The sequence below is a fragment of the Mus caroli genome, chromosome 10 (genome assembly GCF_900094665.2).
Source record: "Mus caroli chromosome 10, CAROLI_EIJ_v1.1, whole genome shotgun sequence".
Classification (NCBI taxonomy): Eukaryota; Metazoa; Chordata; class Mammalia; order Rodentia; family Muridae; genus Mus; species Mus caroli.
Window position 1 is genome coordinate 67,135,506 of NC_034579.1, and position 23,628 is coordinate 67,159,133.

Genomic DNA, 23,628 nt, shown 5'->3' on the forward strand with positions numbered 1-23,628 from the left:
AACTCTGCATACGACTTTGCTGATTGGGTAAGAACTCTGCATACAACTTTGCTGATTGGGTAAGAACTCTGCATACGACTTTGCTGATTGGGTAAAAACTCTGCACACAACTTTGCTGATTGGGTAAGAACTCTGCATACGACTTTGCTGATTGGGTAAGAACTCTACATACAAGTTTGCTGATTGGATAAGAACTCTGCACACAACTTTGCTGAGATGAAGCTAGTGCGTGTGCTGAACTTGGCAACTGGCAGCCGTAAAACAAGTTAAAGATGTAGGGAAATGCTAGAAGATATATTTCTCCCTAATCACTCTTTTACATCCAGAAGTTAACAAATTGCCATTGTCATCTGGGTCTCCTGTAGAGAAGGAAGAAATTTATTTAATCATTTCTCCTTCTGTTCTTCTGTTTGGAGAAATCTGGTGACTAAAGATGATAAATCACCCAACCAAACTTCCAAAGAAGTAGGAAGCAATATTTCTTCTACAGCCAAGACCCGGCCTCCTGTGGGTAAGAAAAAGTATTTAAATTTAACACAACCCATTCTTCCAGCTTCCAGCTGTATTTGCAAAAGGTGCCTGAGTTCTTGAAATAAAAGACTCCCAGTGGTATCCAGGATGGCCCAGCCATGCTTCCAATTTGCTACCAAGCAAGGATGACCCAAAAGTGCCCCCTACCTTGATAATACAATAAGGATGAGCCAGTAGTACTACCTTCTTGGTACCTGCAGGAATAGGCCACTGATGTCCCACAGCTTGGTACACGGCAAGAATAGTTCAGCAGAGCTTTCGGCCTTGACACCACAGCAAAGTTGAGGCAGAGGTACTCCCCTACCTCTCGTCTACTGAAAAATTGGAAATATCTGTTATTCACACATGTCTGCAAAATCCCTATGGAAGAACTCAGGGCCTGATGCCTGAATTTTTCGTATGGAAATCCTGGAGATTCAGTCAAGTACCCATCACCGCCCAGGTACAATATCCCAGGTGCATTCTGGGACAGTTACTGTTCAAGGTACCTTGTGATAACAAAAGAGTCCATGGGGCAGATGAGTGGAAGATAGAAAGACCTATGCACTTATCTCAAGAGATACAGTGAAAAATAGCCCATTGAAACAGACCCAGACAACCAAATAATCAAACCAGGTTATCAGATGTTTATACTTCTAAAACTTTTTTAAAAAGATCATTTAAGTTTCCAGTAGTTAGTCACTGTTCTCTTGAAGAAAACAGAATAGTAGAAAAAGTGAACAGCTTTCATGTCCAGATTTCTCTTTTCGTTTTGAGACAGAGTCTCACTATGCAGACTAGGTTGGCCTTGAACTTGACAGTGATCCATTTCCCTACCAAGGGCTGGGATCAAAGGCATGTACCATCAGGCCCAGCTCAAACATTCTTTTTTTTTTTTTTTTTCTTTTTTTAACGGAATCTTCTTGGAACCTCATTACTACTTTATAGAACTGTATTTCACACCTTATGAAATATTTCCCCTTCAGAAAGGCTTTGGGAAGTGTTAATGGTGTGCCACCCACATGCAAGCATTCTGTGAGCTCTGTCCAAGCCTCCTTCAGGATGGCTGCGATTCAGAAACTCCAGACTGTCAGCAAGGGGCAGGTCCATTGCCATTTATTTAGCACACGTTTCTGTCTTTGAAGCAATGTTGGACACTCAGTCCCTTCAAGGTGATATCAACCTTGTCCTGAATTATTTTCTGAAGATGTATGTAGCCCACTAAACTGAGTGAAGCCAAGCTTTGGATCTGTGCCTAGAAAAAGCAGTGTCTTTATTGGGAAGGCACAATGATTTACATAATAAAAGAGTCTATGTCTGCCCCATGAAGATACTCATGGGTGCTTTGCGAAGTCAACCACGTCTGTCTCTCTATCTACTGTAAAAAAAGTATTCAGAACTTATAGTTAAAACATGAAACTATACTGTGTAGATAACATTTAAATTTTTAAGTAGAAATAGACTATCTGAAGACAGTTTCCCTGTACCAAATTCACCTCTTCACAGAACGTTTTGTAAGAGGAGGAGAATGTAATTAGCCAGTTGATTCTGTTTGTATAGGTCTATACTGTCTCACAGGGGTGCAGGGATGTGGTCCTTACTGCTAGGTGAAGAAACCGTGAAAGACCACCTGTGTGGGGTGTCTGGACCTCTGAGCAGGTGCAACAAGAAAATGAAGGAGTCTACAAAGTTGTCCTTTGACCTGCACAAATGACCTCTATGTATTGCTCTCCCCATGCATTGTAAATGGACACATACACCGGTGATAACAAAAATAAAATATAAAATCCTTAAAAGAAAAAAAATGGAGGAGAATGTGATGTACACCCATATTTGACATTGTGATTGCTGTGCCTGGTGTGTGTCTGTGTGTGTGTGTAGATTGATTCTCTGCATGGCCTTGTACACACATAAGACATTCTATATACTGGCATAGATTTATGTAAAATTGAAGAAATAACCTGAGGGTGAGTTGCTTGAAGGATACATCATATTTCAATCTTCACCTCTGTTCAAGAAGGCCTTTCAAAGATATTTTATTGGGGAATAGAATAGCATCCCCTTCTCTCTTCCCTTTCTTCCCTCCTTTGAACCCCTCCCATGTTCCATGTTCCACTCCTAAGCTGATAACTTTCTTATTCTTTATCATTGTTATATACATGTAAATGTGTATGTACGCATGCATACAAATATATATAGATAAAACCTGCCAACTCAGGACTCTGTGTGTGTGTGTGTGTGTGTGTGTGTGTGTGTGTGTGTGATATAGCTTCATAGCTGACCACTCCACATTGGACAACCAATAAAGAGGCCCATTTCTTGGAGAAGCAAAACTCCTACCAGTCATTAGTTGCCTGCAGTTGTTTGTCTAGGGCTGGGACCCTGCAAAATTCTCCCCCTCACGTTACCATCCTATTGGCATTGCTATTACACCAGTCTTATTTATACAGTCATCCTAAGGAGAGGCTGTTTCACTGCAGACTTCCTGGTATTCTGGCTCTTAACAGTCTTTCTGACCCATTCTTCCTCCATGTTCCCTAAGCAACAGATGCAAGAGCTATGTTGTAGATGTCTTCAATGAGGCTGGGTGCCCCACAATTTGTTGACCTCTGCATTGAATCCACTCATGTTTCTCTGTACCCTATGTGGTAAAGAAAAGCTTCCTTGACAAGGGGTGGTAGCTACACTTATCTGGGAAAGGTGACTTGCACACAGAGAGTGCTCATATGCTGCACATCTGGAGGTAGTTAAAACAGTTTCTAGTCAACATGGAGTAAGAGTTAAATGATGCCATACATTATTATTGACTTGTAAAGTAAGCAGACATACTTCCTTTTAAGTGGATAATCTGACACCAGTTTTGCTTATGTAATGCCAACAGGGGAAGGTCTGAACAGAAGGGAATGGGGTTTTTCACTCTCCATGTAGACTTTTCTTTGTAACCTTCGAAGATTTTTATTTTCTTAAAAGAACAAATAAATGCTAATGTTGAGGTTCCTAAGAATTTAATTCCAGGCTTCCAGAGAGAACTGAGACCTTTATCATCATCCATGGAAGCTTGTGTGAATTTTCAGTTTAAAAATAGTTTTAAAGAACACAGGAAGGGAAGGAGAAATTAACTCCTGGCTTTAAGCTATTATGTTACCCTCAAAACCTATATTTTCTCACTTTATAAACAAAGAGATGATTGATCTATTCACCTAAATATTAATTGTAAACACTCCTGACAAAGCTCCTAGGTGGAGGAAGGAGCAGGAGTTGAGTTTGGGCTTAAGTTTTATGAGTGCCATTCTAGGCTAATGTGTGTTTTCCTTATTTCAGGAAGCTATTTTTTCCCTCCAGATTTTCTAATCCCTATTACAGTCATGGCAACAATATATAAGCACAAATGGCTGCACTTTACAGAAAAGATTCAATACAATAAAACATGCTAATTTATGATAGATAACACACATATATTTAAGTATAAATAGCATATATCTTGTACTGTCTAGTTTTGTGTTTCAACTTGACACAGCTGGAGTTATCACAGAGAAAGAAGCTTCAATTGGGGAAGTGCCTCCATGAGATCCAGCTGTAAGGCATTTTCTCAATTAGTGATCAAGGGGGAAAGGCCCTTTGTGGGTGGGACCATCTCTGGGCTGGTAGTCTTAGGTTCTATAAGAGAGCAGGCTGAGCAAGCCAGGGGAAGCCAGCCAGTAAAGGAACATCCCTCCATGGCCTCTGCATCAGCTCCTGCTTCTTGACCTGCTTGAGTTCCAGTCCTGACTTCCTTGTTGATGAACAGCAGTATGGAAGTGTAAGCCGAATAAACCCTTTCCTTCCCAACTGCTTCTTGGTCATGATGTTTTTACAGGAACAGAAACCCTGACTAAGGCAAATCAATACAAACAATACACTGAACTATACGCATATGTTTCAAAACTCCATTTCGTAGAGCTATAAAATGCCTTTCAGTAGAAACTTTTCATACCCATCTTGCAAGCAAGAGTAAGGCAAACTTTTCATACCTATGTAGCACACCATAGTAGGGCAATGTCAATGGTTTCATGCTGTATGATAAGTGATGGGAGACAATGAATGCTTGTGGAAGACCCTCAATTCCACAGTCTGAGACTCGGGTTCTAATCCAGCCTTCACTGTACAGCTGCACAGCCACCTGCACACTTCCTCATCTCTCTAGGTAGCTATTTTTTCTCATGTGCACAATGACCAGATTGTCTCTACGATTATCCTTGCTGGGAGTTCTAATAACTCTATGATTTGTGATACAGAAGCCGTTTTTCACCAGACTCATAAATAACTCTTTGTTGTTGCGTTCTGGCTTACTGACTTAGCACCCAATTTTCTGCAAGATTAAAATTAAATGTAGATTGCTAGCAAAGTCCTTATCAAATTGAATGCGGAGAAGTCTGAGACTGCATGTAGGAATGAAAGGCATTACATGCCATACTGTGTTAATCCTGAAATGATTCTGTAAGGCCAAACATCTGTATGAATGACTCCCAATTGCTGTAATTACTTTGATGGGGAATCTTATAAATTGTGTGTGCATGTGGATCCTCTCTCAATTGTACATCAGAGTAAATGTAGGCCGTGAAATATTATTAGCAATTATAACTGTGAGCTGTTCTTCAGTTATGCCCCAGCTATTGCTTCATAGAAGGAGGCTTTGGCTCCTACAGCTGTGTTTCGTTCTGGATTTGTGTGATTCTCAAGTTTGTTTTGGTTGTCAGCTCACTGTCAGACAGTCATCTGTGACCCTTGCTTTCTGTTTTCAAGATAACATGTGCTCTTGCTTGACCCTCTGTTCACCTCTGAGTGATATTCCAACCTGACATTTTAAATACCATCTGCTGGATGTCGAAATGATGGTAGTGTGATTTTGGATCACTTGAAGATGAGTTAAGCCAGGCACCTGAATCCTTTATGATAGTTTTTAAGAATTCTTTAACCATATTCTACTTTTCCGTTGTTGTTCTTTTAGACAATATCTGACACATAGCCTAGGCTTGCCTTCACCTTGAGATTTTCCTACCTCAGTTTCTCAAAGCTTGGAATTTTATGTGGATACCCTGACAGAGGGATTCCAAATTCTTAAATCTTACTTTTCTCATTTTTTCTGTCATGTGTGCACTTCATGGTTTACTGTAATAACATAATAGTAAATCACCTATATTTTGGATTGTACATATTAAACATTCTGTTATGAACATATACTTTTTTCTCTGATGGTGCTTGACTTTGGATTTTCATATAAGATGATTTGATGTGTTGTTTTGCTTGCTAGGCTTTTAAAACCTTTTCTTTCCTAGATGGACTGCACCATATACTTCATCTGCCGCCTTGTTTTATTATGCAGTGTGTGGTAAAGGATATAATGTCATATAAACAACAGATCTTTAAAAACCAAAATGGAATTGGGATGTTAAATAATAAATTAGCATAGTCTCAGTTTTAAAAATGACAATGCTTTAGCTATCTTCATTTCAAGTTTTTCTTTTTGTTGAGATATGTACTTTTAATAATAGATTAACTAATGTTTTGATTCATTTTTTATTGGATTCTTTATTTACATTTCAAGTGTTATCCCCTTTCCCATTCTCCCCCTGAAACCCCTATCCTGTCCTCCCTCCCTCTGCTTCCATGAGTATGTTCTCCCACCCACCCACCCACCCACTCACACCTCCCCATCCTCAGTTCCCCTACACTGGGGCATCTATCAAGCCTTCATAGGACCAATCATTTCAACATTTAAACTTTGGAGTTGGTTACAGAGAAATGGGAAGGAAAGATAATTCAAGCTTATATACACAATACCTCCCATCTTCAGTCTGCTCACTGCAGCTGTAATTGAGTCCCTCATGCATTTTGAATCAAACACCTATGGCGTGATTTCTCTTTGGAATACCCATCAGAACTGTGTTTCCTCTGTGTTCCACTGGCTTCTGTCACTGCCACTAGTGTTTCTTGACCTAATAAACTGGAAATCTGTAGCTGCAGCTGACAGCATCACAGAGCCCTTCGGCTGCTTCCTAATATGGAAGAGACAACTATTTAGAGAACATTAAAAGTAAAAGATAAATTATTGTTCTGTATGACCTTCCTTGAACCATAAAGAATTGAAGTCTGTCTACAATGTACATCTGTATAAGTACTATTTTTCTCCAAATCAGTATAGTTTATATTCTGGCCATAGCATGTAAATACATACCCAATTTCAATTATGTCCTGGTCCACTCAGTAATAAATAAACATTTTTAAGCATTTTTGTAGCAACAAAATCATAACAATGTGCTACAGTGGTCTTCTTAACTCAGCAGGTTATAGTGATTTTGTTTGATTACTAATATTATGCTAAGTTGGGAGCTGCACAGGTATTTTCTCATCTGTGTTCGTTACATTTCTCTTCACAGTGCTTAGAAAAGAAACCAGTCTGCCTGCATACCTACTAGCAGATGAATGGATTAAGTAGGATAGGTGTAGATGTATATATATATATATATATATATATATATATATATTTGTGTATAGCTATATATCAATATATAAATCTAAAACATATCTATCTATCTCTCTATATATATATAATATATATGCACACATATTTATCATTAGAGATTAGTACTCATGAAACTTTTAGGGAAATGGAATTGGAGATTATTATAGCAGGTGAGATAGGCCAGACTCAACATATAATATATGCATTCCAATGGGCGTGTATGTTGAAAGTCATTATAGCAGTGGAGGAATCACCTGTAAAAGAGAGGGCAATGGACAAGAGGAGAGTGTGTGATCTGTGATATGAGTGTAGAGGTTGCGACTTTAGGAGATGGAAGAAAGGGAACAGCAGGAGGAGAATAGGGGATCTGTGGAGGGCAGTGTGGAGAGGGACGTGAAGGATCCCCATAGACAGACAGAATCCCATAGCAAAGCCACTTTTGCATCCTAACTTAAGAATTTATAAAATACTGCAACTTAAAAGGTAAGATGACATACTTCAGATTTACATATTGGGTCTGTGACTTAGTCACAGAGTGGTTTTATTTTTAAATGTTTCTAAGAATTGAGTTTTGGATGTCTTCACCTCGTCATAATTAAGACTCCTAGTGTATACATACACAATAATAGGTGAAAGTATTTTCTTCAATACACACAATCATAATTTTAACCATCTGTTGTCAATTTCATGTGAACAAGTAGAAAAATGTTAAAACATTATATGTGTTATATATATATATATATATACACACACACACACACAGAGACATATATATTACACATGTAATATATATGTATATATGAGCTTTATATATATTACACATATAATATATGTGTATATATGTATTATATGTGTATTATATATGTATATATGTAATATATGTATATAGGCTTTAAAGTACTCTTTTACCAATTTATCATAATTTCTACCGATTTTCAATCTATTTATTCTTAAAATGTTACTTCTCCTTGATGACTGACTTTATTCCCTTCTATTATAAAGAGCAATGTTCCAGTTGCAGTTTCTGTTTTATTTCTCAAAATTATATCTTCTATGACCTTGTATCATAAAACGCAAATATCACATTTTTATTTATTTTATTTATTTATTAGATATTTTCTTCATTTACATTTCAAATGCTATCCTCTTCCTAGTTTCCTCTCCGAAAATCCCCTGTACCCTCCCTGCCCTGCTCCCCAACCTACCCACTCCTGCTTCCTGGCTCTGGCATTCCCCTATACTGGGGCATATAATCTTCGTAAGCCCAATGGCCNCCCCCCCCCCCATTGATGGCCATCTAGGCCATCCTGTGCTACACGTGCAGCTAGAGATATGAGCTCTGGGGATAGTGGTTAGTTCATATTGCTGTTCCTCCTACAGGGTTGTAGACCCCTTCAGCTCCTTGGGTACTTTCTCTAGGTCCTTCATTGGGGATCCTGTGTTTCATCCAATAGATGACTGTAAGCATCCATTTCTGTATTTGCCAGGCACTGACATAGCCTCACAATTGAGAGTTATATCAGGGTCCTGTCAGCAAAATCTTGCTGGTATATGCAATTGTGTCTGGGTTTGGTGGTTGCCTACGGGATGGATCCCCGGGTAGGGCAGTCTCTGGATGATCCTTCCTTCTGTCTCAGCTCCGAACTCTGTCTCTGTAACTCCTTCCATGGGTATTTTGTTCCCCATTCTAAGAAGGAAAGAAGTTTCCACACTTTGGTTTTCCTTCTTCTTGAGTTTCATGTGTTTTGCAAATTGTATCTTGGGTATTCTAAGTTTCTGGGCTAATATCCACTTATCAGTGAGTGGATAACATGACAAATATCACATATTTAAAAATATTTGTCCTTAGTATTTACATGTTTTAACATATTAAGTAGATGTTTTAAGCCTTCATATATACTTAGTCTATGAACTATGATAACGGTAGTATTTTATCTTAAATGCATCTTTCAAGTAAATAAACAAGTACACTTTTACTGAATCTGTATGTACCATAATCCAGTTCAATTTCATTTGCAAAATGTCATATGATATTCAATAGGGGATCCACCTAAAATCTTCATATCCCAAGTTCACTTGCCACCTCAGGGGGACAGGAAACTGTTAGGCTTATGATAATCTGATTTATTTTTTCTTTTAACAAGTGCTGAAAGAAATCAGGTCACTTGAACTTTTGTGCATATTTTATTTCAGGTTTGGACTAGAACAAATGGAAATTCATTTCACATTGTGGGCAAGCTGAATCTCTTTTGCTGACAAAGGTCTAGATGCTGCTTCAAAAACACACTGACCTGGATACTCCATAGTCAGTCAGGATAGGGAACTTAGTTAAAAGCCCTTGACTCTCTGAAAACTATGATCTGTTGGAAATCTTGTGAATCAACCAGACTTAGAAAGATCCTTACCTGTGTTCCTGACTTTAAAATGCAGTCATTCCCTCTCCCAGAGTCTTCTCAGAAACATTTTGATAGAAAACCCTATTTTACATGTCTTCAGACATCTTGTATTTGGAGGCACTTCATAGAATCTTCAGAATCCATTCTTTAGAGGCGTAAACATTAATGAAGCTGTACTTAGTGGATGCAGGCTAAACCCAATAGGTTTATACTTACCAGTAGATAAAAGAGAATTTAAATCAAAGACTCCAAAAATCATCAACTGATCTCGTACATTTTAAACTCAGCAGAATTTTGAATCACTCAGTACATTTTACAATCTCTCTATTCCTTGCAGGTTTGGCAAAGATGCACACGTGCACAAACGGGAGTCAGGCAGTGTTGGGGAAGGGAGCAACAATCACCTGATGCTTGCTAAATGGAGTCTTCAAACTCGAAGTCTCTCTTTTAATCTAAAACATTTTGGGGCTTGCTTTCATAACCAATCTTGAGTGCATCTTGATTTGTTCTCTAAATTGAATGCCATCAATTTTAGATGTTAGAATACATTAGTTTTATTGTAAATAGGTTTTCATAAAACAGGAAGCATCTAATTGGACAAAATTGTATGACCTGTGTTTTGTACAGAATAAATCAGACGACTACCCTATGTCTATGGAAGGCAAAACCTTTTTGCACAAGTAGACATTAATGGCATGATGTTTGTCTGGCCATTGTTTGTACTTTTTGTTTGTATTAATTTATTTGGGCATGGCATTTTATCAAGATCAAATTTCCTAGGAAAATTGGATAATAAAATAAACTGAAAATAATTCTGTTGTCAACTAATCCTGGTAAACTATATGTATATTGAAATATATATCCATAGATATTTCAATTTCTTAAAGATTTATAAAATGGAAATAAAATGGCATGAAACAGTCAGTTGTAATTCTCCTAGAAAGTGTTGAATTTCATTCACTTGGCATTTCAAACCTTATTTATCCATAAACTTTGTCATAAATAATTCTAACATAAAGTAATATATTTAGATTCTTGATCTTGTATATTTAGGTTGTTTGTTGTGTTTTATTTATGTTTTGAATTTTTTACAACATATATCAATTACATTCTTCCCCATACCTACTATGCACCAATCTTCTCACCCAACAAACTTCATATTCTTTCTCCTGCTTATAAAAAGAAAACACAATGGGGACTGGAAAGATGGCTCAGTGGTTAAGATCACTCACTGCTCTTCCAGAGATCCTGAGTTCAATTCCCAGCAACCACAGGGTGGCTCACAAACCATCTGTAATGGGATCTGATGCCCTCTTCTGGTGTGTTTGAAGGCAGCCACAGTATATTCACAAATAACAAAACAAACAAAAAAATCCAAGAAATTTGAAGGAAAAAAAAACACAGACATATACACAAAATCATAGAAGGCAGTTCTATTCTGATATACCCAATGTTGGATCATTAAAGACATTTGAATTTTTCTTTTTCCTAGCGGCTGTCATTTGCAAAATGCTTCTGGCTTTGGGATGAAATCCCATGTCTACTTCCCTCTTTCACCACTAGGAACCCATCAGGTTTGAACCTGTCTATGTTACCACAGTCTCTTTGAGTTATATCTGTGTCATACCTGTTGAATCTGGAAAACACTGGTTCCTTTAATGATACCCATTCCCTCTGGCTCTTAAAATCATTGTTCTTCCTGTTCTTCATAGCTCGCTGAGCCCCGTAGCAGAAGCTTTATTTTGTTTGTTTTTGTTTTGTTTTGACTAGCTTCTTCCTCTTATTATCATACATTTTATTCAAGCATGCTGTTGCACACATCAGTAATTGAGTAATTTCGTTATTAAGGCTGAGTCATAATACATCTTCCCATTTTAATGCAACCAGAAATTTATGGACACAGGGACTATTATATCCACTGTTGCTTGTAAATAGTGTTGCTAGGCATAGTCATGGAGATGGAAGTGCATGTTTGTGTCCTTTTGGGGTCAATAAGTAGAGAAGACCTTGTTAGATCACATTTAAATATCAGGGCACTGAAAAGAAATTAAAAATCTATCTAAAAGTCTTTGGATTCCCTCCACGTTCCATAGGACATGTGTTCTACTAGAAAGGACTGTTCTTCTTTGCCACATCTGCTTAAATTCCAATGCTACTACTGAAAAAGCTATGGTAAGAAGCAGGATTGACTCAGAAGGCAAGAATTCTCATTGGTTTTGCTGAAATTTAGTATGATTTTTGAGAAGACATTTACCAGGGCGGTGTGTATCTTTAGGAACTTTCCAATGATCCTGAATGATTGAAAACATTACTTACAGAAGCCTAATTACTGGAAATGTGATCAGTTCTAGCTGGACATCCCACCAACAAAAATGTATTTTTCCCAATGTTTTATTAGGTATTTTCTTCATTTACATTTCAAATGCTATCCCGAAAGTCCCCTATACTCTCCCCCCACCCTGCTCCCCTCCCCACCCACTCCCATTTCTTGGCCCTGGCTTTCCCTTGTACTGGGGCATATAAAGTTTGCAAGACCAAGGGGACTCTCTTCCCAATGATGGCCGACTAGGCCATCTTCTGCTACATATGCAGCTAGAGACACGAGCTCCAGGGGGTACTGGTTAGTTCATATTATTGTTCCACCTATAGGTTTGCAGACCCCTTCAGCTCCTTGGGTGCTTTCTCTAGCTCCTCCAATGGGGGCCCCGTGTTCCATCCAATAGCTGACTGTGAGCATCCACTTCTGAGGCTTTGAATGTCTTTGAATGTGTCTCCCTCATTCTAGCTTATGGAGATTCTATTATGATGAGTTTTGATGTGAACACTTCTCAACTGTTAAATATTTTCAAATATTATTTTTCTGTCTCCTACTGACTCTCCTCCATGGATGATGCTACACCAGCTAAGTGATTTTCTGAGGGATGTTTGTCCTACTTCCACTTTCTGTTGCTATGATAACAAACACCCTAAGAAAAAGAACTGATGGGAGAAATGGTCCATTGCCATGGGTATTACTTAGGAACTCGAAGCATCAAGTCTCATCCATGATCAAGAATAGACAGATGAATGCACACACTCTTTTCTCTGTGTACTTTCATCCCTCTCATATAGTCCAGGACCCGAACTCAGTGGATTGGGTCTTCCAACATCACTTAACATAATCCAGAACATTCTATACAGACAGACCTGCGGGCTAACCTGCTATAGACAATCCTTCATTCAGCCTGTCTTCCCAGGACATTCTAGATTATATAAAGTTGAAAATTAAAGCTGACCATGATGATAAATTTTAACATTTGTATTAGTCAGGGGTCTCTAAAGTCAGAGAACTTATGGATGCCTTTATATATTTAAGGAGTTGATTGGAATGATTTTCAGTCTGTAGTTCAACTAACCCAACAATGGGCAGGTGTGAGTGGGAAGTCCAAGAATCTAGTAGTTGCTCAGTCCCATGAGGCTAATTGTTTCAGCTGGTCTACTGTATAAACTGAAATCCTTAAGAATTAGGTTCCAACAGAAATGCTGGCAAGTAAGTGCAAGCAGGTAAAAAAGAGTGAATCTTCCTTCTTCCAATGTCCTTATGTAGGCCTCCAGCAGAAGGCATGGCCCAGAATAAAGGTGTGTGCCACCATGCCAGGATCTGGAACTTGCTTTGTTCCAGGCTGGCCTTGAACTCATTGATCTGCTTGCCTCAGTCTCCTGGGATTAAAGGTGCGTGTGTGCTACCTTACCTGGACCTAAGCTTTTCATGGCCACAATGCCTCAAAATCTCCATGTCCATGTCAGAAGCCTTCATTTTCCAGCCCCAAGATCTGGATCAAAGGTGTGTCTTCCATTTCTGGATTGTAGTTTGTTCATTGCAGATGTAGTCAAATTGACAAGCAGGAATAGCCATCACCACATTCTTAGGGAGTGCCCCAAGAAGCCCTCATTCGAATGACAACTATTTCATAACTCATCCCTCCCTTTCTGCTGTTGTGAGTCAGGTAAGCCTTCTGACAATGGTGATGCTTCCCAGTAGGTGATCAGAACTGGTAGTGCCTCCACCACTCAATTCAATGAAAATTTTCTTTCTTTTAAACCTGGTCTCTCTGCACCTCAATAGCTCTGTGTGCACACTCAGCTACAGACCCACAGGGACCAGGGGGCAGGTAGCTAAGCTCTCTCTGCAACTAGTTGTCCTTGTGGATTGATCCTTTCTCTTCAGTTTCTTGTCTTCCAAGTTATTGGAACCTTAGTGTCCCTGAGTCCTCTGGTCCCTGTCCCCATGTTGTGACAAAAACCTCCCATTCTTTCCTGTTTTCCTTTTTATTGTATTTGTATTGTAAATTGCTTCATGACAAAATGTCATGGAAACTGAGAGTGCAAGTTACTTACTTTATTTTTATTTTCACATAGTTTAGCTACTGCTTCCTGGCATCCAATACTGCAGATCAGTGTGAAGACTTTTCTCTTCCTCTCACAACACTTATTCTTCTTGTTCTTTGTTTCTGAATCATACTTGATTACAGTCGAAAGGCAGGTCTAAAAATATGCTTTAGGCAGAAAAACAGTTTTTCAAATGGTTAACACAGGTCTGTTTAGGTTTAACTGTAAGCTCCCCTCCCTTTGTCCTTTCTGCTGATGTGTTTTCTATTTGGGAGCCATTAATTGTGCAGCTTTTGTAAGAAAGGCTTTCTACTAGTTTACTTTTCTCATATGTGGGTAGGCAGGTGTGTGCGTGTGTGTGTGTGAATGTGCTCATGGTTCTGCATGCATGCATATATGGGGAAGACAAAGAAATTTTCAGGGTATCTGCCTCTATCACTATCTGCCTTCCTCTCTCAGAGTATTTCCCTGAACATAGACCTGGGTTGAGCTGACTGATCAGTGATTTCTGTCATGCTCCTGCCTCAGCTCAGATTGACTTACTTTCTCCTTTCTTTCTTTCTTTCTTTCTTTCTTTCTTTCTTTCTTTCTTTCTTTCTTTCTTTCTTTCTTTCTTTCTTTCTTTCTTTCTTTTCTCGAGACAGAGTTTCTCTGTGTAGCCCTGGCTGTCCTGGAACTCACTCTGTAGACCAGGCTGGCCTCAAACTCAGAAATCCTCCTGCCTCAGCCTTCCAAGTGCTAGGATTAAAGTGTGCACCACCACTGCCTAGCTTCAACTCAGCTTTCTATGCCTGTCCTAGAATCAAAGCTCAGTCCCTCATGTTCCTGCAACAAATGCTCTTACTTAGTGAGCCATCTTCCCAGAACACACGACTTCAAATAGGGCAGACTATGTCACACAGAGGTGGATTGCTTGTGTAGATGAAGCAAGGCAATGGGAATCATCCCTCAGATTGTCAAAGAAGAAACACAGAAAAACAGTGTGAGTTGTGCTACCCAAGTTTCTGTCACATTTAAATATCTTTAGAAAGTGCAGGGGAACCATGTTTGACCTTGTTCTGTCATTAGTCAAAGCACTGGGGATTTTGGAAGCAGGATACCAGTATGTAAAGATTCCTAGAAGCCTGCTAGACCTTGGGAGGAACCTTACAAGAGGGATATTTTTCTGATTGTAAGCTTGGAAAAAAAATCTGAATTTAGAGCTTGTGAACAATGTCTGCTTTGCCTGCTGATATCTGGCTTTTTTTCAAAAAGACAGTGTCCCCACTGGTGTGCGAGTGCCTTCCTATGTTAAGTGCCTTGTTTGCAACATAAAACATGGCTCATGCTCAGGTTCTCATATTCAATAAGGATAACCCCTTGAGACATAGCTACCCTCTGACTTTCCCAGGAGTGGGTTGAAGGGGATGCATAGTTACAAAGTGTCTTCCATTGCATTTAGATTCCTTATAACATTATAACAAAACTATTTTGCAGTTGTAACTCAGATGTTCAATTTGAAGCAGGTGCACGGATTTCAGATTTTTTTTCCCATTTGTTCCAATGAAAAATAAACACCATATATCAAGAAAACATGACATAAGTGTGTGTGATTGTGTGTGTTTATGTGTTCATTTCTCTTTGGGTCATTATTTTGAGCATAGCTGTGGGGACAAAGGTAAAGATCCAATTATTGATTTTAATTTGAAATGCAAATGATGTTAAGTTACACATGTCTACATCCTGATGTATGTGGTGGTTTAGATTTGGGGGCACAAGAACAAAGGTCTAGTTTAGCAGTTAATCCTTCGGTTTCTAAATTCAATGTGAAGCTGGGGTTGGGAAGCTCCCTCAGTAAAGCCTTCTATCATTAATACCTGGTTCCTAGCCCAAGTATCTGGCCAATTGGGAGCACAAGCCTGAGTTCCCACTACTGGGGCCAAGGAACTTGGAGGAGGGACACAGGCACATCCTGGGCTCACTTTCCAGCTAATTTAGACAAATCCCTGAGTAATTTACCTTGTCTCAAAGACAAGGATAATACCTGAAAAAACTTGACTTGGATCTCTGGCCTACAAACATACATGCATCAAATGTACATACATGCATGTACACAGATGCAGAAGAAGGAAGCATAATGAGAGGTTACCATGGTTAATTTTGTAAGTGAATGAAACCCTCAGGGTTTCTGTGTAGATCTAGACATTCACACTTGTAAATTTGTATTTTTAGAGAAGAAAGTATTTCTTTTCCTCCTGGTCCAGAAATTGTCTCTTTATGAAACCTTTGGACACTTGGTGTATTGAATGTTCTTGCTTCTCTAAGGACGACCCAGGATGTTGAATACTTAGCTCTGGGAATGGATGCCTATGTTTAATTAAAAGTGTATCACTGTCGAGTAGCAGCGGTGCTGGTCCCTTGTGCAGGAGCTCCTTGCAGTCCAGTTTCTTGGCCATCGCCTGATCTCCCCACAGCATCAGGATGAGTCCCGTGCGTGTCCGTTCAAGGAGATCTTTCTCATCTCGCTCGACTGCGGGAAACCGGGCTGAAGCGACTGAGTCCGCGATGGAGAAAACTTTAGAAACTGTTCCTTTGGAGAGGAAAAAGAGAAAAGGAAAAGTTCAGCAAGCTCTTTATTGGTGGCTTAAGCTTTGAAACCACGGAAAAAAGTTTGAGAAACTACTATGAGCAGTGGGGAAAGCTTACAGACTGTGTGGTTATGCGNGATCCTGCAAGCAAAAGATCAAGAGGATTTGGCTTTGTAACTTTCTCATCCCTGGCTGAGGTTGACGCTGCCATGGCTACAAGGTCTCATTCCATTGATGGCAGGGAAGTTGAGCCAAAACGTGCTGTAGCAAGAGAGGAGTCTGGAAAACCAGGAGCCCATGTGACTGTGAAGAAGCTGTTTGTTGGTGGAATTAAGGAAGATACTGAGGTACACCACCTTAAAGATTACTATTTATAGAGTATGGAAAAATTGATACTATTGAAATAATTACCGATAGGCAGTCTGGGAAGAAAAGAGGCCTTGGCTTTGTTTCTTTTGATGACCATGATCCTGTGGATAAAATTGTCTTGCAAAAAAAAAAAAAAAATCACACCATAAATCATACAATGCAGAAGTTAGAAAGGCACTGTCTAGACAAGAAATGCAGGAGGTCCAAAGTTCTAGGAGTGGAAGAAGACGAAACTTTGTTTTGGGGGATTCTCGTGGTGGCAGTGGCAATTTTGGACCAGGACCAGGAAGCAACTTTAAGGCGGGGGGGTGGGGGGTGGGGTGGGGGGTGGGATCTGATGGATACAGAAGTGGTCCTGGATTTGGAAATGGCTATAATGGGTATGGAGGAGGACCTGGAGGTGGCAATTTTGGAGGTGGCCCTGGTTATGGAGGAAGAAGAGGACGATATGGTAGTGGAGGACCTGGATATGGCAACCAGGGTGGGGGCTACAGAGGTGGTTATGACAACTATGGAGCAGTAAATTATGAAAGTAGAAGTTACAATGATTTTGGAAATTATAGCCAGCAACCTTCTAACTATGGTCCAATGAAGAGTAGAAACTTTGGAGGTAGCAGGAACATAGAAGGACCATATGGTGGAAGGAACTATGGTCCTGGAGGAAGTGGAGGAAGTGGGAGTGTGGTGGAAGGAGCAGATTTAAGCTTCTTCCTACTTACCATGGGCTTCGCTGTATAAACAGGAGAGGATGAGAGCCCAGAGGTAACAGAACAGCTTCAGGTTATCGAAATAGCAATGTTAAGGAAACTCTTATCTCAGTCATGCATTAGTTTGCAGTGGTATGGCAGAAGACACCAGAGCAGATGCAGAGAGCCATTTTGTGAATGGATTGGATTATTTAATGACATTACCTTACTGTGGAGGAAGGATTGTAAAAAAGAAAAAAAAATCCTTTGAGACAGTTTCTTAGCTTTTTAATTGTTTCTTTCTAGTGGTCTTTGTAAGAGTGTAGAAGCATTCCTTCTTTGATAATGTTAAATTTGTAAGTTTTAGATGACATGTGAAACCTTTTTACAGATTTTTCTCAAAAGTTTTGAAAAGCCATTAGCCAGGATCATGGTGTAATAAGATATAATGTTTTTCCTTTAAAAAATTAAGTGTGTGTGTAGAGTTAAGAAGCTGTTGTATATTTATGATTTAATAAAATAATTCTAAAGGAAAAAACGAAATATCAATGGCATCTGGGCACTGTACACCTTAGATCCAAAGTATTGTGTAAGACAGAAGAATTGTAGTTTGAGTTCAGCTGAATTTCAGGCCAGCTTTGGTTATATGATCAGACCCTGTCTAAAATTTAAAAAAAAAAAAAAAAAAAAACCTAAAATTTTGTGAAATACAGAGCTTTGGCTCCAATAACAGAATTCAGTTCAACACCTGTGATGGTTTATATATGCTGAGCCCAGGGAGTGGCACCTATTAGGAAGCATGGCCTTGTTGGAGTAGGTGTGTTACTGTGGGTGTGGCCTTATTACCCTCATCCTAGCTTTTGGGAAGCCAGTCTTCCACTAGCAGCCTTCAGATGATGTTGAATTTTCAGCCCCTTCTACATCAAGCCTGTCTGGATGTTGCCATGTTTCCACCTTAGTGATAATGGATTGAACCTCTGAACTTGTAAGCCAGCCCCAGTTAAATGTTGTCCTCTGTAAAACTTTTCTTGGTCATGGTGTCTGTTCACAGCAGTAAAATCCTAACTAAGACAGAACCCTAAGGTAAGAGCCTAAAATAAGACAACTGTTGTTACACCTTTTCTTTAGAGTAACATATCACACATGCTTCTAAGGGTAGAAGCAGATTGACAGGTGTGGTTTTATAGTCAAGATGTGGCTAAAACTGTTATAATCGCCTTCTACTTCAGACAGAAGACTAGAGGGGAGATTGGGAGAATGAATGTCTTATATGTCTACTTTTAAGAAGAAAAGCAAACATACATCCCAGAGAATCATCTAACTGTTTGATATTTTACATAATTTAGACCATTTTCCAAAAATAAAAGCAAAATGAAAATCCTTCCTTTTATCAAAAAAAAAAAAAAAAAAAAAGAGAGAGAGAGGAAAACAAGTGCTTCCTGTTAACCACTCCTCCCCTTGGTAAGTACATGCAAATGGAAATGCTTTCTGCCAGAGATGCTCAAAGGGCCTCCTCCAAGGACTTTCCAAGCAGAATTATTCATGGCATCTCAGTGGGAAGGAGATTTAGCACTGCCTATACTGTGTAAGAACACATATTTTAAATTGGACATAGTTTCTGAAATGTACAAAACTGGCATGACGGGATTCTATATTTCCTGCTTCTCAGTGACTTTTAAACAAGTTTATGGTATACCAAGTCAGAGAGTCTGTCAGTGCCAGAGTGACTTAGTGGGACTGCTAATATTTTCTGCTGCATTTGTTGCTGTTAGAGAGAGTTCCCATAGTCACTATTCCTGTGACAGTTTTTGGAGAATGTCAAAAAAGATTAATAAAACATTGATTTTTTTTTTTACCTTAAAAGTAAATCCATGAAGTCATATGAACAGGTGATTATTTTCGTTTTAGATGACAACGCAGACAATGGAAATCTAAGTGTTCCGTTTGTCTGTTCTTGTTTTATCTTCCTCCTGTCAGTTTCTCATTATATATTTCTGTTCATTACTTTGAATATTGATTTATGCTGACTTGAGTATGTGTCAATTGATGATTCTATAATTAAGTAGAATTCAGTTTGATTGGGCTATCTTAGCACTCGGGTCCTGGACTAACATTGTCATGTGTGAGATTCGAAGATTACAGATAGACCTTTCTGCTGTGTTTTTGTTGTTGTTGTGTTGTTGTTGTCTTTGTTTTTTTTTAATCTTACTTTTGGAAGATGCTTTGTTTTGATATGTCTTAATGCATATGAGTTTGTTGCTTCAGAATCCAAAATAGGCACTCGTATACTCTAGAGCAATAGGTGGTCTGAGTGTTCTGTATGGATGCCAAGAAATGAACTCAGGTCCTCTGCAGGAACAGGGTACACACTTAACCTCTGAGCTGGCCCTGCAGCCCTAGCTTAACAGTTTTAAGCACTTGTTTAACATTAGTTGGGAAGTTTGCATTATCATGAACATTTAGAGCATTTTTCTTTGTGGTTGGTTTGTTTGTTTATTTTTTTATTTATTTTTGTACTTCTATGGATCCTCCTTTAATTTGGTAATGATATTGCAGTTGATTGAGCCTTACTTCATCTGAGTTATCTCAAAAGCATATGGAACTAACTCTCTCTATAATGTTTTTCATAATAGTCTTTACAACTTTCTGGAACCCAATGCAACTGTGGTGCATGTGAAATCAGATATTTAACTCAGAAAAATAAGATTATTATTAATGGGTAAATATTAAGAGGGATTTACATCCATCAAAATAAAGCCTTATATTGATTTAGAACTTCCAAATAAAAATTAAACATCTCCCCCTGGCCTCTACAACCATGTCCAGTTGAATACTACCCAAGGGAATATGTTATGGTGGCCATTGGCTACTTAGTTCTGTAGAGGTGCTTTCAAGCTCTTATGTCTAGCTATTTCCTGAAGGTCTCCCATACATCAGTCTCACATCCATGGGCGAGTTGTGGAAAACAAAGACTGACCTGTAGAAATAACTTATGCTTAGCCAGCATAATCACTTTGTAAGAAGTGTGACTCTTGAGTTGTATACATAAGGCTGGCCTATATCAGTGTTGTATGCCCTAAGATCAAGTGTCTTTGGAACTGTGTTTCTGATGCAGGGTGAGAGGTGATGTCCAGTTGATATAGGAAAAGGATGTGTATATCATACATCCTAATAGCCTCTCCCACAGGATCCATATAATAAAGACCTCTAAATATCCAGATAACTAGTTGACACATAGAAGATAACAGTCCCCACAGATCCCATATGGATTATTTAATGACTGAAATAGAGAAAACCACAATGATTTATAGGTTCACACTCTGTATAGACTTTAAAAATAGACTTTCACTGAGGGAATCTCTTATGTGTCCGAGAAAAAGCTCTGTCTATAATGTTAAGGTCCCATGGGTTTAAAACTCAGTTGTTATTTAAAACATCCATCATGTTCAATCCCATGTTATAGCCAAGGGCTTGATGAAACTGTAACACTTCTTTGGAATATACAGTTTGGGAAACTCAAGGCTAGTGGATTAACCACTGTCTGTGATGTTAACAGGGATGTTTGTGTCAGTTTAAATTGAAGTGAAACAAATGTACACACATGCGGAAAAGGAGTGTGTTCCGAAGACTTTTGGCCATTGCGTGTCTTTCAACCTATCACTATCCAACCTGGCTTTCCTTGTGCTTCTAATTGACTTCTGCCTTAAGTATTTGCTGTTGATTTAGTAAAGACATAGGAAGATTTTTCAGATCATGCTTGAGGCCACACCATTTACAGAAGTATAGAAAGCATACCAAGTACTATACCAAGAAAGGAATATTGGCTACTAGTATGAACTTTGAAGTCAGTGTGCCCTTTTGACCTACGGAAGGGAACAGTTTACTTGCCACCTGTATTTTTTCCTTGCTCTATCCTCGACACTGTGGTTGAATTTGGGGTGACATGAGTATGGATTTTGAGCTTGCAAGTAAGTTTTAGTGAGCAGGCAGTCTCATGTGTGAAACGCACAAACATTAAAGCTAATCTTATCGCTGTATATTTTAATTTTAATTGGTAGTTCAATCATATCCAATGCCTTCTTGTGTTTATTGCATCATTAGTGTCTTCTCCCTATATACCCAGTTACTCACATTTAATTAACCCAGACCCTTCTCTATGATTCAATACAAAAATGACTCTGGAATTTAGGACAGGAGGCTTTGACTTGTGTTTCAGGGGAAGTTGAAATCAGCAGAGAATATCATGTAATGACAGGACTGGGTTGACATTTAGTTCTTTTACTTGCTCTTTAACTAAAGAGGTGAAACTGCTATCAAAAATACTGGTCTTTACCCTCGTGGTCATATGAGTCTCAGATATCACTCTTTCAAGGAAGTCAATCGTTCTTTCTGGATAAGGTTTCCAATCTATTTACTAAGTAATGAGTTGAGATTTTCTCGCTCTTAATTTTTACTAGTTTTATATCAACATTGCAAAGATAGTACAGAATGTTTGCATATACCTTACCAGCTTTCACCTCTGTAAACATCTTACATTATTGAAGTGTACCTCACAACTAAAGAAAGCCCTGACATTAATATGCAGTATTAAATTAACCTCAGAATTTATTTGGCTGTACCAGCATATCTTTCCCCCATTGTAGGAACAGATCCAGGATACAAAATGTCATCCAGTTTTCATTCCTCCTGAGGACCCTTCACACTGCAATTGTCTCCATTCCTTGTTTTAACGACCTTAGTCTTGAGAAGCTTCTGTCCAATGCCCCGTGTTTGTGCTTAGCTGATGTCTTCCTGACAATACAGGTTGGAGTTCGGAAAGTATAAGAACTCACTAAAGAATCTTTTCCATCATTTCCTGTCAAGAGTACACAGGTAGGTACTCTCTGAGACCTGACAGCCCAGGTGATGCCTACTGAAGTCTTAATTAAGGTGAGGTTTCATAGATTTCCCCCAAGTAAAGGTCTTCTGTCTTCCTACACGACTCTGTGGGAAGAAATGGCTAAATCTGTCTTTGGCTCAGGGGGCAGATAGAATGAAGCTTTTGAAGCTCCTGCCAGGGCAGTGGTCCTCAGTCTGTGGACTGCAACCTTTGCGGGGTTGAAGGACCTTTTCACAGGGGTTGACCGAGACCATTGGGAAACACCCGTGTTTACATTACGATTCATAGCAGACTATCGTTATGAAGTAGCAACAGATTAATTTTATAGTTGGGGTCATCACAACACGAGGGACTGTATAAAAGGGTCAGAGTACTTGGAAGGTTGAAAGCTCCTGAGCTAGGGCAGAGATGATGCTCTAAATACGTTGTTAAGATATTTCTAGAGCAAAGATTTGGCTAGTATTACCTTGCTGCCCCTCTGTACCCTTAATCTGAGGGAGGGGTGACAGAGGTAGCCAGGTGTCTGGCTAAGGTAGCTACATTACTCAGTCTGGGACATCAGCCTAGGGTAGACTGCTTGGGCTCTCTCTGTATATTTCACTATGCTGCACCAGGAATTGGGTTTCAGGTCCAAAGCCTAGTCTTAAGAAGGCAGAAATGGAGACTGAGAGACATATGGTTCCCATTCCTTCCCTCTTCTACCCATCCTTTCCTCTTATTGCAAGTCTGGGCATGCTAATCTCTCTCATGGCTTCCTCACATCTTATGTATATCTTGATCTATCCCTTCAAGTGATGGGTTGTTACAGCAAGCAATATGCTTTTCTACTAGACATGCAGAGGAATAATTTGTGTATCTCTTCTTTGATGTTATCTATTTGGCATCATATGGAGTCTTAGGTATTTGATTTCATTTTTCACTCTGTATGATTTTATGCTGTAGTTTAATATTTCGTTTTTGAATTACTGAGTGTGGGCAGTAGCCAGAGCTCACAGTTGTTCCTATTTCAGTACGTGAGGTATACTTGGGTTATTTCAAGTTCAGGCCTGTATGAAAGTATTGCTTTGACTCTCTAAATATGTCTTTCTGTGGATATATGCTGTGAGTTCATTTGAGTAAAGAGCTCTTCATGCAGTGAATGCTGGTCATGTGGAAAATTGTATTTAATATTTTGAGGGACTGCTAAATGTAAAAAAAAAAAAAAAACTGTGCTATGTGGATTTCTGTGGAAAAATCTACTGGTTTCATTTGCTCCACACTCACTGATGCCTGGTGTATTGGGCTTCTCTAGTGAAATGAATGTTAGAGAATGGATATCTTTATCTATCTATCTATCTATCTATCTATCTAT

At 39.0% G+C, this 23,628-nt stretch overlaps 1 protein-coding gene and 1 pseudogene across 1 annotated transcript in view; both read left to right on the forward strand.

Annotated features, from left to right (window-relative positions):
• Positions 1 to 23,628, forward strand: part of Pcdh15 (protocadherin related 15) — a 1,443,104-nt gene that overhangs the window by 87,297 nt on the left and 1,332,179 nt on the right. The gene's annotated exons all lie outside the window — the stretch shown is intronic.
• On the forward strand, positions 16,321 to 17,450 carry LOC110302702 (annotated as a pseudogene).